The sequence below is a fragment of the Miscanthus floridulus genome, chromosome 18 (genome assembly GCF_019320115.1).
Source record: "Miscanthus floridulus cultivar M001 chromosome 18, ASM1932011v1, whole genome shotgun sequence".
NCBI classification, from domain to species: Eukaryota; Viridiplantae; Streptophyta; class Magnoliopsida; order Poales; family Poaceae; genus Miscanthus; species Miscanthus floridulus.
In genome coordinates, this window is record NC_089597.1 from 2,243,012 (window position 1) to 2,260,633 (window position 17,622).

General features: G+C 45.9%; 1 pseudogene; it reads right to left on the reverse strand.

Annotated features, from left to right (window-relative positions):
• Nucleotides 1–13,874, reverse strand: part of LOC136522328 (cytochrome P450 709B2-like) — a 44,121-nt pseudogene extending 30,247 nt beyond the window's left edge.
• Nucleotides 13,875–17,622: the final 3,748 nt, after the last annotated feature.

Consider the following 17,622-nt stretch of genomic DNA (forward strand, 5'->3'; position numbering starts at 1 on the left):
TATTGCACTTGCTGAGTAGGTGCACGGTACTGAGTGGGAGGTGCCTGGTGAGTCTACTAAGTCTAGTGAGACGATTGTCCACCCAGGGAGTGATAGGACACCTAATGAGGACATCACTTCTTCAGAGGTACCCGCTGATCCTCCAACCATCATGCAAGGTCCAATGACCCGGGCTCGAAAGCGACAACTCAATTTAGAGGTGAGCTCGTTCTTAAGCGATACTTTTCATATTTTTTAGAATAGACTACTACCTAATGATGTTATCTTGCTTAGGAACATTAGAGAGGGCCATGAAGGACTTAGAGGAAGTGGTGGAGGTGATGATGACCAGCAAGGACGTCCAACACAAGCCGGAGGCCCAGTCCAACAAGAATTCAAGTCTGCCTCGGCCTTTAGGACCAGTCTGCCTTAAACTGGTCACCCAGGACGCATCCGGACTCTATTTTCGATGATCCACATATGGATGGAAAGCTAATTTGATAAGGAAGCCAATCCAAGTGGTTTCACATCAAAAGCTATTCGGAATCAATGGAAATCGTCGAAACAAGTCAGCGTCCAGAATCTACCAGGGTGCTACGACACCGTCTTTTGGTCCGTTGGACCATGTATCGAGTTTGGGCCCAATAGGGGCACGTCCAGGGGTCTTGCACAACCCTAGAGTCTTCATAAACAGCCGCCGCCCCTCCATTAGAGTTTGGGTTTTGCTTAGATTAATCTGTTAAGAACAGTTTCACCGTTCATCGATTTGTGAGACCACAACTTCGTGAGTTTAATCATTCATCTGCAATTTGGTTGCGTTCTTTCTTGTTCTTGCTTGTGTTCTTCATTGCGCAGGCAGGGATTAGCCTTCTTGGCGAGGTCAACCTGGTCCATGACTCGGTTGATAACCAGAGGAGCTGTGGTGCTAAGATTGCAGGGTTCGATCTTTCGATCTGAAGCCGGATCGGTGTGTCACTCTTCGCCACAACAATAATTACCATCACCTGACAGAAAGATTGGGATCGAGGCTATGGGTGACTAGAAAACCCAGTGATCACCCTCTTGTGCTTCCACTCAACCTGAGAGTGACGATGAAGTCTCTCCATAGCAATGACAGCATTTATCAAAGCACCAAAGGTCTGATAGCCCCCTGTATACAGCTTCTCTTACAAGATGCAAGAGAGACCATGATTGAAACCGTCCATCTTCTTCTCATCAGTATCCACATGAGTTCTAGCATACTATGCAAGATGGTTGAACTTGTTCATATACTCCATCACAGTCAAGTTTCCTTACTTCAGCTCTAGAAACTCGGACATCTTCCTGTTCAGCAAGCCAACAGGAATATAGTACTGATGAAAAGCAGTGGTAAACTTCTACCAAGTCACATGGTGGTCCATAGGATGCATGGTGTTGAAAGTGTCCCACCAAGCACTAGCAGATCCCAGAAGCTGTTATGTGGCAAAGCGCACCTTCTGCTCGTCCATCACATTGAGCAGCTAAAACTTCTGCTCTAGAATATGAAGCCAATGCTCCACGTGTAGAGGCTCAGCAGTCGGCGTGAACATGGGTGGGTGTGTCCCCAAGAAGTCCTGATAGGAATAGGGCCTCTAGGGACCACGGGCACCACCCTTGTTCCCGCCATTGCCACCGAGGCCTCCACGGGCAAAGCCACCAATAGCCTATGCCAGCATCTCCAGGGCATGAGCTGACTCACGACGAGCAACCAACATCTTAGCCATCATCTCGGCATAGGTCATCGGAGGTGGTGGTGGTGCTAGAGAAGGAGGACCAAGGAGTGGGGCCTCATGGCTCTCCCCATTGGTATTGCCATGATCATCGCCATGACCATTTTTGCCCTGGTCTTCACCAAGACCACGGCCCATCCCAGCACTGGTGCTCCCGTGATCAAACCTTAGGTTCATCTGTAAATAGATTGGAACCCACTGTTAGGGACCAAGCCTCCATGCTTAGAAACAAACGGCTAGAGAGATGATAAGGCCCAATAAATGGTTACAAGCGAGAACTTTTCCTTAAGAGTTAAAGCATTTCTCTTTATTTATTATCCTATCAATTTACTACCCAAAATTGTACATGTGGGGGAGTTTAGTTTAAGCAAGATTCTTGTTTCATGATGCATGGATCGACCTATTCATTCGCTCAAGCCGGAATATAGCGGCATTCGTATATAATTTTTGGCACAGCGCACACTCACTTCCCGTATGCTAAATGATTCTTACGCAGCGTAAGTTAGTGTACCTATAGAAGATTGATTAGATAAAACTAATGCCACTATCCTAGATAGACCATATTGCTAGGACTTATACTTACGTAAATTTATCGCATCCTATGTTTCACAAAGCTTTTGTTGGTCAAATTTTAGGTTTTGAAAAGAGTTTTTTAAACTCGCAGACTCATTATTAGCTCTGATACCACCTATGGCAGAACCACCCAAAATAACACGATTTCGAAGGCGCTCGTCTTCCACTATACACTAAGCATCTCAAAAGTTAGCTACATCGGACTATTCTGTTGAGCCCACCCCAAGGGAGAACTCGAATTAATCCACGTTTGACCTCTAAAATCCAATAATGAGTATGAGTTTATAATACTTAGTCCATTTCATACAATAAGAGTTCTTGGAAATTATTTATTCTAATACTAGAGTTTAGAGTGCGATAATTAAACAGCAGAATGAAAATAAACATCTAGCGGAAATGAAACAAGGATCCGTCTATGCCCACTAGAAGAATCCTCCACATAAGAGCTACTCCTCAAGCTGTACCTGCAACAGGGGTAAAATAAACCCTGAGTACATAATGTACTCGCAAGATTTACCCGACTAGAGGGAATAGTTTTCTAACTCCAAGGAGTATGATAGGCAATATGGGTTTGTTGTTTTCTTTTTATTTACGAAAAGCAATACTAATAGTTCATCCTTACAGTCAAGTTTTATTAGCAGTCATGATTACTTCATTAGCTAACCATTCTAGGTAAGCACCTATTCTACTTTCAAGCAAGGGTTGAGCAATCAGACCATTTCACTATCTTTCATCTTTCAGTTCTTACTACGGTGCTAGACCATAGCCAAGTCGTACCATCTCACATAAACGGTGATTCGTGAACTAATGTATCCCAGCTGGGTACCCCGAAACACATGCCCCACTTGTACCCTAGGCACAAACAATACCAACCCATTCCACTTCCATCACGGGGTCCAGGTCCCCATCCAAATTTGGACTCCAAGCCCCCACACTTGAGACCCGGTCTCAACATGGTGCTTAAACCTCCACCTTTCTCCGCTTCCAATCAGTCAGTCCAGAAAGAGCTAGAACCCACGACAAGAGCATAACGAGCATTCCTGCTCCCATAAGCAAATATGTGCTTAGGATAATAAGTCTGTGACCTGACTACCATCCACAGCAACGGACGGTCCTCAATCGACATGGATAGGAAAAACAGTGTAACCAAGCTAAGCCTCATGGCCATGGGACACAACTCGTCACACCCACCGTAACCCATACCATATCCCTATCTGGTCTCCATTTTCCTTTCATCATTTTTATCATAAGTGTAATTATAATAATCTCCTATTGTGAGTACCGGCAGGTTACTCACGTTACCGAAAACCTAAGCATAGCAGCTACTTGAACCTGCACAAGTAAGACGCATAGGACAGATATATCTATGCACGTGGTTTCCATAAAATTCCTGTAACATAAATGCACATCATATATATATATATATTCAGTGATTATAAAAAATAAGGGTTATGCACCGGGGCTTGCCTTGGGCAGGCGCGGTGTTAGATGAATCAGTCGTCGGTGGCTTTAGGACCTCCTCCTACATAAGAATCTCCTCCTCGTACTCCTTAACGATCACCTCGAACTCGTGATCGCCAGTGGTCACGATCTTCACCAACTCGTTCTCTACATGCATGCGATGATGATGCAACACTTAGCATTTAGGCAGCAGTAACTCTTAAACTTAGAATACACATACTAAGCTACTAAGCTAGCTCTAATGATTAAGGTACTAAGCTAACTACCATCTTCATCAAGCAAAGTGTTGTGTTCAACTAACAAACCCTTAGCTTGGCAATTTAAGGATATATCTTTATTTCTACTAGTGATTTAATGTATATTAAAACAAAGAGCATTTAACTACCCTAATGCTTAGTCTATTCTAAAGCTACAAAAATTATAGTGAACACATAATAATGTAATGAAGCTACTATAAAAATTTCAGGACCAAAGCTATCACCAATTTACCATAAAAAGTCCTACAATAATTAATTTAATATTATTAAGCATTCTCAAATGATTTAATAGCTCCTAATGTCAACACATATAAACATGAACTAAATACACCAACATATAGAGCATAATTTTAGGAATCTAACAAAATTTGTTCATAATTTTTGGACACCTACATGATTTTATATTAATTACTAAAGATCAGCTCAGAAATTAAATTAGAAAACTATTTACTGATTACTTGGAAAGAGAAAATGGATTCTCCACGTGGCCCACAACATGCGGCCCACGCGACGCAGCTCGCGCGCACAGCGGCCCGCTAAAGCGGCCCACGCGACGCCAGCTCGTGGTAGGGGAATCCCGTGCGACCGGCACTTTTGCAAGATAGGCCTCGCACTTCTCCCAAATCACAACTAAGTGCTAACACTATTTCCCCCTCTCTCAGACCTTCTCACTTAACCCCCCGTCCTTTCCCTAATTAACCCAGGCGCACCCCCGGCGGCTCAGTGCATGGTGGCACAGCGAACGACGACACAACACGGTCGCACCAACCACTTGGGACATGCGCCGGCCCACCTATGAGGTCGGTCATCATCCCCGACCTGAGCGGCTACGCTAAGCGGCAACACGGGGCGGCGGGACTCGCTAGAACCAGCTGTGGCGGTGCGCGGCCGTCCGCGATGGTGGCGCGGCTGCCCCCACAAACTAGAGCACCTAAGAACCTAACTGGCTAGTGAGGGAGCATCAGTAGACTACTGTGGAGCTAGCCGAGGTGACAGTTGGGCCGGAGGATGGCGGAAGAGGTGTGGCCACGTGCGACCGAGCTATGCGGCGGCACATCGTAGTGGCGCGGTTGCATCAGCAGCAACGAGGAGGCGGTAGCGGTTCCATTGGTGTGCGCAAGGTGGAGAGGGAGGCAAGGTGAAGCTAGTGGTGCAGGTGAATTGGCTCTGAAGGGACTGTAGGAGGGTTGCCCTCGTCCACGGCTAGACGCGGCCTTATCAGCACGGCGGTGGGAAAAACACCAAATTGGAGCTTGGCGGTGCCTTCTTCATGGCTGGGTGGGGTTGGGCAGCGAGAGAACTTGATGGTGAAGCTGCAGACGTGCTGAATTAAATGGAAGTGATCACTTGGTGGCCAATTTGATGGCGCTGCTCGACGGTGGCAGCAGAGGGAGAGAGAGAGACGAGGTGGCAAGTGGGCTCATCTCGGCCTTGCCTTGGGGGGACATGGCCGGCGTGATCTAGGTGTTACGCGTGCGGACGCAATCGAATAGGCGCGTGCGTCCATCGATCGGCATGGCCCGCGTGGGCGCAGTGCCATTAATGGCAAGGCGATGACGATCTTGGCCATGTGCGCGCGGCATCTAACCGGGCCAGTAGCAGGGTATAGGCACAAGGGACAGGAGTGGACATGACAGTGATGCGACAACATCGGCAGCTGCGTTGTGGCACGAGGCGGGTCGGTGGTGCGGCAGCGCGGCGAGGCAGGCTGCAGCGCCGCCCGACCGTGCGAGTAGCAGGTGGGGCAGGGTGGTCGCCGGGCGCGGTGGCCAGCGGCTGGCTGGGCCAGTGGCCAAGTCGCCGCCATACCGAGCGTGGCTTCGGCCGGCCGACGTGCAGCCACGCGCGGTGACCACGCGCCCAGGCCTGACAGTCCGAGCTTGAGTGCGTGCACGAATTTTAAAGCATCCGTAAAAACTAAACGATTGATCTTGGAACCAAGCCACCTTCACCATGCTCAAGAGAGCATATTAGGCTACCCCTAAGAACTAAAACATAGTACTACTCTTTAACTAGATTTCTCGGAATAAATTCGCAAACCCGGTGCTGTCAAACTGTTTTTAAAACTTACGAATTTTCTAAGTCTTTAAGCTAGTTTTGATTTCAGGTTCGATTTCTAAGCTATTGGAAACACTAACTAGCAATGTTATTTTCTACAGCAAAGGTTGCATTGCCATCTACAAAGTTTGTACTTCAAGCTTTATTGAGGTGCCACATATATGTTCTATAGTATTTTTGCTCAATAAAAATTGGTTTTCAACCCTACTTGATATACATGAGATATTGAATCAACTTTCATTTAGCATTTTTATTAGTCATTTTAGGTTACAAGAAATTTATCTACACACTTTATCACATGCATTATCACATAACCATGATGCTCATGACATGGTTCAGTTGTTTGTTAGGGTGTAACACCGAGGGTGTTACAACTCTACCCCCATTAAACAAAATCTCGTTCCGAGATTTCTTGTGAGTGCCTAGTGTGGGAAAACAGATAAAAAATAAATTTCAATTTACATAATTACCTTGGTGAACTAGAAAGGAGATGGGGATAATGCTCCAGAATATAACTCTCCTGTTCTCAAGTTGTTTCGTCCTCCGAATGATTTTGCCATTGGACTTCATAGAATTTTACCACTTTGTTCCTAATGACTCTCTCTTTGTCATCCAAGATTTTGATAGGGTGCTCAATATAAGAAAGATCAGGTTGGAGAGGGAGTCCTTCAATTTCCACCACTTCGTCAGGAACCCTCAGACACTTCTTTAACTCGGAGAGATGTCTTGGGAAACATACTTTGATGTTTATGGTACTGATCCTAGTATTTGGGTAAGATGTGCTACCATACGTTTGGTTGGTTTTGCTGCTTTGTGGTACCAAACTATGCCAGCTGCTATCAACAAGATGTCTTGGGAAACCTTTGTAACTATTCTCTGTAATAGGTTTGATAAGGATGAGCATAATCATTTGATTCGACACTTTTTCCATATCAAACAAACAACCTCTGTTACAGATTATGTTGAACAATTTAGTGATCTAGTCCATCAGCTTTTGGCTCATGATCCATCTTTTCCTCAAACTGTTATAACCAATCGGTTTCTGGATGGCTTAAAAAAGGAAATTAAAGCAGTTATCATGATTCGTAGGCCTCAGGATTTGGATACTGCTAGTTATTTGGCACTTTTGCAGGAGGAAGCCATGCAAGATCAAGTTCCCAGAAGAATTGAAATTGGGTCTTCTTCTAAGAAGACTTCTGACAATGTCAAACAGCCATTCTAGTCCATCACTAATCCTCTCAGAGTTTTTGATGATAAGAAAATTTCTGATCAAGCTAAAGCAAAGACAAGTGATGAGAAGTTATCATCTCTGAAACAATACAGAAGAGCCAAGGGTTTATGTTTTAAATGTGGTAAAAAATGGAACCCACAACATAAGTGTCCCACTGCAATATCTCTGCATGCTATGGAAGAATTGTGGAACTGTTTCTCTGATGGCTCTACATTAGAGACTCCATCTGTTACTCAAGAAGATTCTGATTCTGGTGAAGACCTTATGGCTATTTCAATGCAAGCTTTGAATGGTACTGAAGGCAGTATGACTATTAGGCTAAGGGGATTCCTAGCTAGGCAGGAGGCATTCATGCTTGTTGAAGTTCCCATTGTTTTATCAATGAGCAGTTGGCCTCTAAGGTATCAGGTTGGCAAACTTTACCTTCTCCTGTTCATGTTACAGTAGCTAATGGCGCTGAGATACTCTGTGCTTATGAACTGCCCAATCTGATGTGAGGCATTCAAGGACATACTTTTCAATGTTCCTTCAAAATTATTCCTCTGGGTTGTTATGATGCTATACTTGGCATGGATTGGTTATCTTCCCATAGCCCTATGCAGATACATTGGGCTGAAAAATGGCTTCAATTTGAGCATGATGGCAACTCCATTCAACTTCAAGGCATCCAACCTCACACAACTTGGGGTCCTCCAATTTCAAATGCTCAGTTGCAAGCTATGCAGAAAAATGATGCTATTCTTAATTTAGTTGAGTTATATGCTGTGGATCATGATGGTGCAGAACATATTGAAATTCTAGAATATATTCCTCCAGCTATACAAGTAATCATTAATAAGTTTCAGGCCATTTTTCAACCTCTGCCACACTTGCCACCTTCCAGGCCTTGTGACCATTCAATACCACTTCTACCAGGAGTGCAACCTTTCAGGATCAGACCTTACAGATATAATCCTTTTCAAAAGGATAAAAGTGAGAAGCAGATTACAGAGTTGCTACAGAAGGGGTTGATACAACAGAGTACAAGTCCCTTTGCATCCCCAGTTTTGCTTGTCAAGAAGAAAACTGGTGACTGGAGACTCTGCGTAGATTTCAGAAGGCTTAATGCACTGACAGTAAAGAACAAATACCCTCTTCCAATTATAGATGAACTTCTTGATGAATTGTCAGGTGCTGCTTGGTTTACCTCTTTGGACTTATGCTCTGGTTTTCATCAAATCAGGATGGCACCTGGTGAAGAGTATAAAACACTTTTCAAACCCATAATGGCCATTATGAGTACAATGTAATGCCATATGGAGTTACAGGAGGACCTGGAACCTTCCAAGGAGTAATGAATGAAGTTTTAGCACCATTTCTGAGAAGATTTGTGGTGGTTTTTATTGATGATGTCCTTATCTATAGTAAATCTTGGGAAGAGCATCTCTCTCACATTACTCAAGTTTTTCAAACAAAAGCTTCATTATCTGGGTTATGTGATTAGTGTTGAAGGTGTGTCCACTGATCCAAGCAAGGTTCAAATTATTGCAACATGGCCCATTCCAACTTCAGTAAAGGAACATAGAAGTTTTCTTGGTATGGCTGGGTACTATAGAAAATTTGTCAGAAACTTTGGGATGCTGGCTAAACCACTCACTAACTTACTGAAGAAAGGAGTACAGTATGTCTGGACATCTGAACACACTGCTACTTTTCAGGCTTTGCAGCAAGCTTTAATGACTGCACCTATTTTGGCTCTCCCAGATTTTTCCAAGACCTTTGTGATTGAAACAGATGCCTTTGACAAAGGGATTGGAGCTGTTTTGCAGCAAGGAGGCCATCCTATTGCTTATGTCAGTAAAGCATTAGGTGTCAAGGCTCAAGGACTATCAACTTATGAAAAAGAAAGTATGGCCATACTCTTAGCAGTGGACCATTGGAGGCCCTATTTGTTACAAGCTGAATTCATTATTCAAACTGACCAGAAAAGTCTAATTCACCTTGATGATCAGAGACTGACCACACCTTGGCAACACAAGGCTTTGACTAAACTATTGGGGCTCAACTATAGACTGGTTTACAAACAAGGCAAGGATAACAAGGTAGCTGATGCTTTATCCATAACAACACATGGTCCTGTCCATGAGTTATCAGCCATGGTATCTATGCAATCTACTTGGCTTCAAGATTTGCAATCTTCTTATCTCTAGGACCCCAAATCAGCTCAGTTACTCCAAGAATTGTCAGTTAGTTCTCCCTCTGGACATTTCACACTGGTGGATGGCATTATTTATTTCAAATCTAGAATTTGGGTTGGAGACACTGCAGTTTTGCAAAACAATATCATCCAAGATTTACACTCAAGCCCAATTGGTGGCCACTCAGGTGCAGAAGCTACTTATCAAAGGATAAAAAAACTATTTGCTTGGCCACACCTCAAACAAACTGTTCAGCAGTTTATTTCTGCATGTTCTGTTTGTCAGCAAGCAAAAACTAAGAAGGTAGCTTATCCTAGCCTTCTAGCTCCTTTACCAATCCCTGATGGAGCATGGCAAACAGTATCCTTAGATTTTATTGAGGGTCTCCCCAAGTCAGACAAATACAGCTGTATTTTGGTGGTGATGGATAAGTTTTCCAAATATGCCCATTTCTTACCATTGTCTCACCCATTCACAGCATTTCAAATTGCTTTGGTCTATATGACTCAGATTTATAAGCTACATGGTCTTCCTAAGGTGCTGATTTCTGACAGAGACAAAATCTTTACAAGTCAAGTTTGGAAGGAGCTCTTCAAGTTACTCAAGGTTGATCTGCATATGAGTACAACTTACCATCCCCAAACTGATGGGCAAACGGAGAGGGTTAATTAGTGCCTTGAAACATACCTTAGATGCTTTGTCCATGCTACACCAACCAAATGGTCTTCTTGGTTGCCATTAGCTGAGTTTTGGTATAATACCTCTCACCATTCTTCTTTGGGCTATACACCATCCAAGGTTCTATATGAACATGATCCTAACCAACTTGGTATTGATGTGGTGGACTCCTGTCAACATGGTGATCTTAACAATTGGCTCTAGGAGCATGAGTTGATGCTTCAACTTGTTCGCCAACATCTCAACAGAGCCAGCTTAAGATGAAACACTTTGCTGATAACAAGCGTTCCTTCAGTCAGTTTGCAGTTGGTGACTCGGTGTATCTCAAACTGCAACCTTACATACAAACTTCATTGGCTGCCAGATCCTCCAACAAGTTAAGCTTTCATTACTTTGGGCCATTCAAGATCACTGAAAGAATTGGCTCGGTGGCTTACAGGCTGGCTTTACCTGAATCAAGCTCCATTCACCCTGAATTCCATGTTTCCCAGTTAAAGAAGACCATTTCTGCATCTCATCAGGTATCTACTGAATTACCTGACCAATCCATTCAGTTACAGGTTCCTCTCCGCATTTTGGATCATCGGCTCCACTGTCAACTGGATCAGGTTATTCCCCAAGTCCTGATTCAGTGGTCCAATCTTCCATCTCAACTGACCACTTGGGAAGATGAAGCAGCCCTGCGCCAAGATTTCCCACGGGCTCCGGCTTGAGGACAAGTCATTTCTCAAGGGGGGAGATTGTCACCAGTGCTGGTACCGCTACTGAAGATCATGTAGATCAGGTGGAGAAGGAGGCGCCTCAGGATGATGGGCCACGAATCAGCAGGCGGGCTTCGAAGCCAAACAAGCGCTACAGTGGGCCGGATTGGGCATAGGAGGGAACAGGCCCATGTAACGGGCGGGTGCGTGTGCATCCTGTAAAAGGAGAGCGCGGAGAGGAAGGCAAATTGAGTTTGATCTTGTAACCAGAAATCCGGCCGGTGGCCTAGGCGACGGCGGCATCTGGCTCGTTGCCGACGACCGATGTTCTAAGTTTCTACTCCACTACTACTATCATACTCATTCCGGTGACAGTGCCCTTGGGCACCTTCATGCCACAGAGGTCCGCGTCCACTTTCGCCGATCATCGGCAACGCGCCGTATAGCCGGAGCATCTCGTACAGCACCATGGTCACCTGTGAAACAACATAAGAACATGTCTGTGACGCACGCTCGCCGGTGGTCACCGTGTGCGTATACTCCTGCTAGCTAGCTTAATAAGCTTAAGGCGGAGGAGGCTCATGAACTTGATCTTGTTGAGGGCGTCGCCGCGGAGGGGCACCTCGGGGCCGCCGCACTCCCGGGTCACCTCCTCCCTAAGCCGTTGCTACCACTCGGGGTGCGTGCCTAGCAGGAACATGGCCCAGGTGAGGAGGTGTGAGGTCATGTCGTGGCCAGCGAAGTAGAAGGTCTTGCACTCGTCGATGATCTCGTCCATCCTCATGGCCTGCTGCCTAATCTTGCCCACTACGTAGAAAACGTTTTTCTAGGGGCGGCTGGTAATTTTTGTAGGGATAGTTTTACTATCCGCTTCTACGAAGAGGTGGCTACAAATTACTGAACCGTCCCTACAAATCGATTTGTAGGAGCGGTTCAATATCCAGAAATCATGAAAAAAAAAATAATCCGAGAAGGTTCCCAGCGGCAGCCACACACCCTCACTTTATCGTTTTAGCATTTTTTCATAATTTTTGCACATTTTGCGTCGGTCGGGTTTCGAATCCGCAACCTCTCGCTCACGCGTAAACTCCTCTACCACTGCACCTCACAATCAGTTGTCTATGTTTCATTTTGGTTTCCCACATATTATACAACACTGAGTATAAATTGATTATTTGAGGCCCTAAACTAATTCAAATAAAAAAGTTGTCAACTACAAAGTTTTATAACTTTTCGAGATCTATAACTTTTATTTTGATAGTTTCTCCATTCGAGGTCACTTATAAAATTTGAATTTCAAATTTGAGAAATTCGAACATAGATTTCAAATGAGAAAGTTATCAACTACAAAGTTTCATCAATTTTCAAGACCTACAACTTTCATTTTTACTGTTTGTCCATCCGAGGTCGTTTAAAAAATTCAAATTTTAAATTTTTAAAAATTCAAACGTAGTTTTCCTTGACAAGATGATTTTAAATCAAAAAGTTGTCAACTACAAAGTTTCATAAATTTTTGAGATCTACAACTTTCATTTTGGTTATTTCTCCATCCAAGATCATTTATAAAATTTAAATTTTAGTACTTACTTTTTAATACTCGGCGTCTATTTGTAGAGGCACTTTAATATTGAGCCGCCCCTACAAATCGAATTTGTAGGGGCGGCTGGATATAGAGCCGCCCCTACAAATCGGGCCATTTCTAGGGGCGACTGATAACACCGGCCGCCCCTACAAATCCATTTGTAAGGGCGGCTCATTTGGCAACCATTTATAGGGGCGGCTCAATATAGAGCCGCCCCTACAAAGAAAGGATGGCGTTGATACAAATCGTTTTTGTAGTAGTGGCCATCGTCGCTGCCGGCGTTGGCCTCCAACATGAGGCCGAGCAGGTCGCTGTCGTAACCCCTCGCCTCCTTCGCAGCGGTGAGGCGCTCGCTGATGATTGCCATGAGCGTGCCCCGCACCGTACGCTCGAGCTGCCAGCGACGCACGTTGGTCTTGGTCGGTACTGACAGCTATAAGTCTTAGGCTTATCTACTTAGGATGCTTACCTAGAATAGTTGGTGCCTGTGTCGGCACCCTTATCATCTATCTTATCCTACTTTAGTAGTTGGAATATGTTGTAACTTTCTTAAGTTACAAGCAAGGTACCCTATATATATCCCTAACCTACCATGGTTTGTGGCTAGGCTAATGAAACCACAAATCCAGCTCCAAACCTATGTTTTGGTTCTAACACGTACTGCATGCCCGGTACGCGCACGTTGTTGATGGAGGCAAAGGAGATGAACTGGAGCTCCCGCTGCGCCAGGAACATCTCCTTCCCCTGCACGGTAGCTGCTGCCAAACGTCGTGTGCGAGATCACATCGACGGTGAGCTCCGTGAACTGATGCCCGACCTCCACCATCACCCTGTCCCTGTCCCCGTCCTCGCTCGCGGCGGCACACGCCTCCCATGCCTAGATCACCTCCGCCACGCACGCCGCCATCGCCCCCATCATCGACTTGAGCTTGTCCATGGCGAACGCCGGGTGCACGACGCGGTGGTGGCGCGACTAGTCGTCACCGTTAGTGAAGATGGGGCCATGCCCAACAGGGATAGTATGGTTAGGCCCAGGTCCGTCTTGTCGTACAGCCCTGACTTGTCGAAGAGGACCTGCTTCACCATGTCGTAGCTACCCACGAACAGCGCCGGAGTTGAGCTGGACCACGTCAGGAACACCTTGCCGTAGAGTGACATCCACGCGCGGTACTGTGGCATCACGCGCGGGATGTAGTTGTGGGAGGTGAGGTCCAGCGTGTTGCCGCTCATCGCCGCCCCGCATCGCCTGGACCTCCTTGCTGTTGCCCACGAAGACATGGTACGGCGGCCCGCGGACGCCCTACCGTGCGAACGCCCTCGCGACGGCCTACGGGCGCCATACCAGGTGGAGCAGCACCATCCACAGCCTCATGACCACCACCACGGCGGTGGCGGCGGCGGCGACCAGCGCTACACCCCCCGTGCCCATGTCGAGCAACTAACAGGATACGATCGAGAACTCGGCGTGCACCAACCCTGCGAAGAAACCGATTTTTTTGTTTTTTAGCCCCTTTTTCAATTTTTTCACAAATATGCCCCTGGAGGTATGCTTTCAAAATCTAGACCCTTAGCTCAACGCCATCGTTGGTGGCACCGAGCTTACACATCTTGGCGCCATAGATTTTGGCGCCTAGGTCTTGGGCTCGATGTAGACGTGGCGGTGACTTGGCAGGCACCTTGGCGCCGAGCTTGGCACCGGCACCGTAGATCTTAACGCCGTAGATCTTGGTGCCGAGCTTGGTGCCATGGTTATTGGCGCCAAGCCCTGTCTTATGTATGGGCCCTCCCTTTACTTCTCTCTTCCTCTCTCTCTCTACCTCTCCTGAGCCAGGGCGCCGCCAGCGCCGCCGCATCGCCACGCCCGCCGTTGAGCGTAGCCTCGGCCGTCCATGGCCCCAGCCCACTCGCGCCGCCTCACTGCGTCGAGCGCCGACCTCCTGGCCTGCACCCGCGCTGGCCCCCGTAGTGCCGGCCACGTGCTGCCCCTCTCGGCCCGCGCCGCCTCGTCCCGGCTCGCAGCGTCCGCCACGCGCATAGGCGCTCCATCCGGTGAGCCCGGCTGCGACACGGCCCCTACTCCTAGCGCGCCATGACCTCGCCATCGATCCCGTCCTCCGCGTCCCCATCCTACTCTGGTCCCAGCGTCCGCGTCGCATCGTTGCATTGACTTGGACAGGAATTTTTTTTATATGCAATGTAGGTACTTAATTAGCTTGAATTGTAGTGCTACTTTGATTATTTGGTAGTTTCTAGTAAATTTGATGATGTAGGTAGTTGATTTAGTTAGTGAGATACATATAGTTTGATAGCTAGTGACATAGGTACATAGATATAGCTATTAGATAGCTAGTTGATTTAGTTAGTGAGATAAATATAGTTAGATAGCTAGTGACATAGTTATTTAGGGTGTAGTTGGTTAGTATCTATTAGAGAGGTACTATATAGCAGCTACTTTGGACTAAACGAATTGTATTTCAATTTTTGTTTGAACTACTAGATGGACAACCTAGTAAGCATATATCATGGAGGCACCGTGGAAAGAGATCGCTATGGATATATTGAGTTTGTTGAGATGCAAAGTGTGCCTATGTTATTCAATGGGAAGCCTTCATTTAGTGAGTTGGTTGCAAGCTCTCAGAAGGAGCTATATTGCCATGGAGCTGATGATGATGGTGGCATTGTAGTGGAGGGTGTACTTCACCTAGGTTACCCTTCCAACATCCTAAGGAAGATGATCCCAATTGGGTGTGCAGACCAGCAGGAGAACTATGTGAGATCGACTATGAAGTGCCAGTTCCAAAGTTTGAACATGGTTATGCGTCAGGTGTTAGTTGATCCCATCCCTCATGGGTTTTCCCCACCAATGGGTTAGCAGGCACACTTCGACCCTCCCGTCCTAAAACCTGATATGGATGTGGAGGTTGCACCTATGGTTCCTGATGCTCATTCTACCCCCAATGAGCTAGTTGGGGATGCTTGTCAAACTCATGATGTTGTGGTAGATCCTCCTCATGAGTTTCCTTTGACAGTTGACACAGAATCATCCGAGTAAATATCTTATCCGCATGGTTATTGGGAGCTTACCCCCTTCCTTACATCCATTTTTTTCATTCTTTCCTCATTTTCCTACTTATGTTGTAGGAGACATTCCTGACAATGTGGATATGCCCACTGTTGCTGCGCAAGTGCACTGTGGAGATGGATTCCATGGCTCCAATAGTGTTGAAATTATGAATGATTTGGAGCCATATGAGATGGCAAAGGCTTGATTCTAATGATGATCATCCTGTTGGAGAGCTGACAAAGAGTGATGTTGAGATGCTAAGGCGTATCTTTCCCGGCCATCGTAATCCAAGAGGTCACGAGTTCAATGATCTTACTCATTCCGATCAGGCGTGTGCAGAAGGACGTGATGATGAGCTCCTAGAAGCTCCTAAGGCCAGCCCTAACATGGTAATTAAGAAGGGTAGGGTATTCAAGGACCTCCCTGCATTGAAGAGGTGGTTGTAGGCATTTGCAGTGATACGAAAGAGACCTTACAAGGTCTTGCATTCATATGCGAAGCGCCATTACACAGTTGTGTGTGACAAGGAACGCTGCCCATGGAGGATTTGTGCAAGAAAGCAATAGGTCACCGAAAAGTGGAAGACCACAAAAGTTGTCGGGCCACACAATTGTGCTGACCATGTGCTGACACTGAAGCATTGACAGTTGACATCTACCCACATTGCAAAGCGGTTGATGGGAATATTGCAGGGCACACTTCTTATAGCCATATCCTGTGACGCGAACAACAAGTTGGTTTCGTTGGCATTTGCTTTGGTAGAGAAGGAGAACAATGATAGTTGGGGATGATTCTTGAGGCTAGTCCGGATAAATGTGGTTGGGCCTGGTAGGGAGGTTGGCATCATATCTGATAGGCACCAGGGCATACTTAATGTCGTGCGAGAGAAGATAGAGGGGTATGCACCTTTGCACCATCGTTGGTGTACTCGGCACCTTGCCAAGAATCTACTCCGGAAGGATGGTGTGACGGATAACTTTGATCTGTTTCAGGAGGCTGCTCGATAGCTTGAGGATAAGCACTTTAAGAAAAAGTTGGAGCAGGTCAGAACCGCATCAAATACAGAAGGTAGACAATGGCTCACAGGTTTGATGAGGGATTTAGAGAAATGGACAAGAGCTCACGATGTCGGTGGATGGAGGTACGAGTTTCAGTGCAGCAACATGGCTGAGTCATTCAATAAGTTGCTATTGAGGATACGTGGTATGCCCATGAATGCAATCGTTCAATTCACCTTCTACAAGCTTGTTGTTTGGTTCAACGATAGACACGCCCATGCATTGAAGTTGCGGAGTGATGGAGAGATATGGGCTCTGAAACCAAAGGCACACCTAGAGAAGGCAAATGAAAGGGCCGGCACACATGAGGTTACATGTTTTGGCCACACCACAGGGACTTATCAGGTTGAGCATAGGGACGGTACAACGTCCGACGGTAAACATGTAGCAACAACTAGTATCACATTTTTTCCATTAGGCTTCGGCAGGCCTTCAACGAAATCTGTAGAAATATGACTCAAGCCCATATCAAGGATAGGGAGAGGTTGTAGAAGTCTAGGGTATGGAACATTTTTAGATTTATTCTTATGACAAATAGGACATCGTTGAACATAGCTTTTTACCATGGAATGCATTTTGGGCCAGATGAAAACCAATTTAAGTCTCCAGTGTGTGGCCATTTTCCCGGAGTGTCCTCCCAAGCGCAGATTGAGGATTGACTCAAAGAGTTTCTGCCGCAATTGTACTATGGTAGTTTTTCATGAACATGCCCTGGCGATGCCCTTAGACGTGTTTCATTAAGAGGAACACAATCATATGATGCAACTATGAGAGAGCCCTCGTTGCGCAAGTTACAAGTCACTAAGACGGTGGTTGAAAAACCAAAGCAACCTAGAACAACAAGAAAAAGAAAGGGAAGTGTTGAGAGTACTTAGGGTTGAGAGTACAGTAGACGTGTGTTTTGCGCTTGCCACTTTGCTAGTTAAAGAAACAAAGAAACGAAACAAATCATTCTTGGTGAGTCAAATCTTTGTGGGCCAAAACAATCCTGTTTTCTCCTAATCCTCATCTATACATTATTCATTTGGCATGTTGCACTGTGAATTGGGCATCAA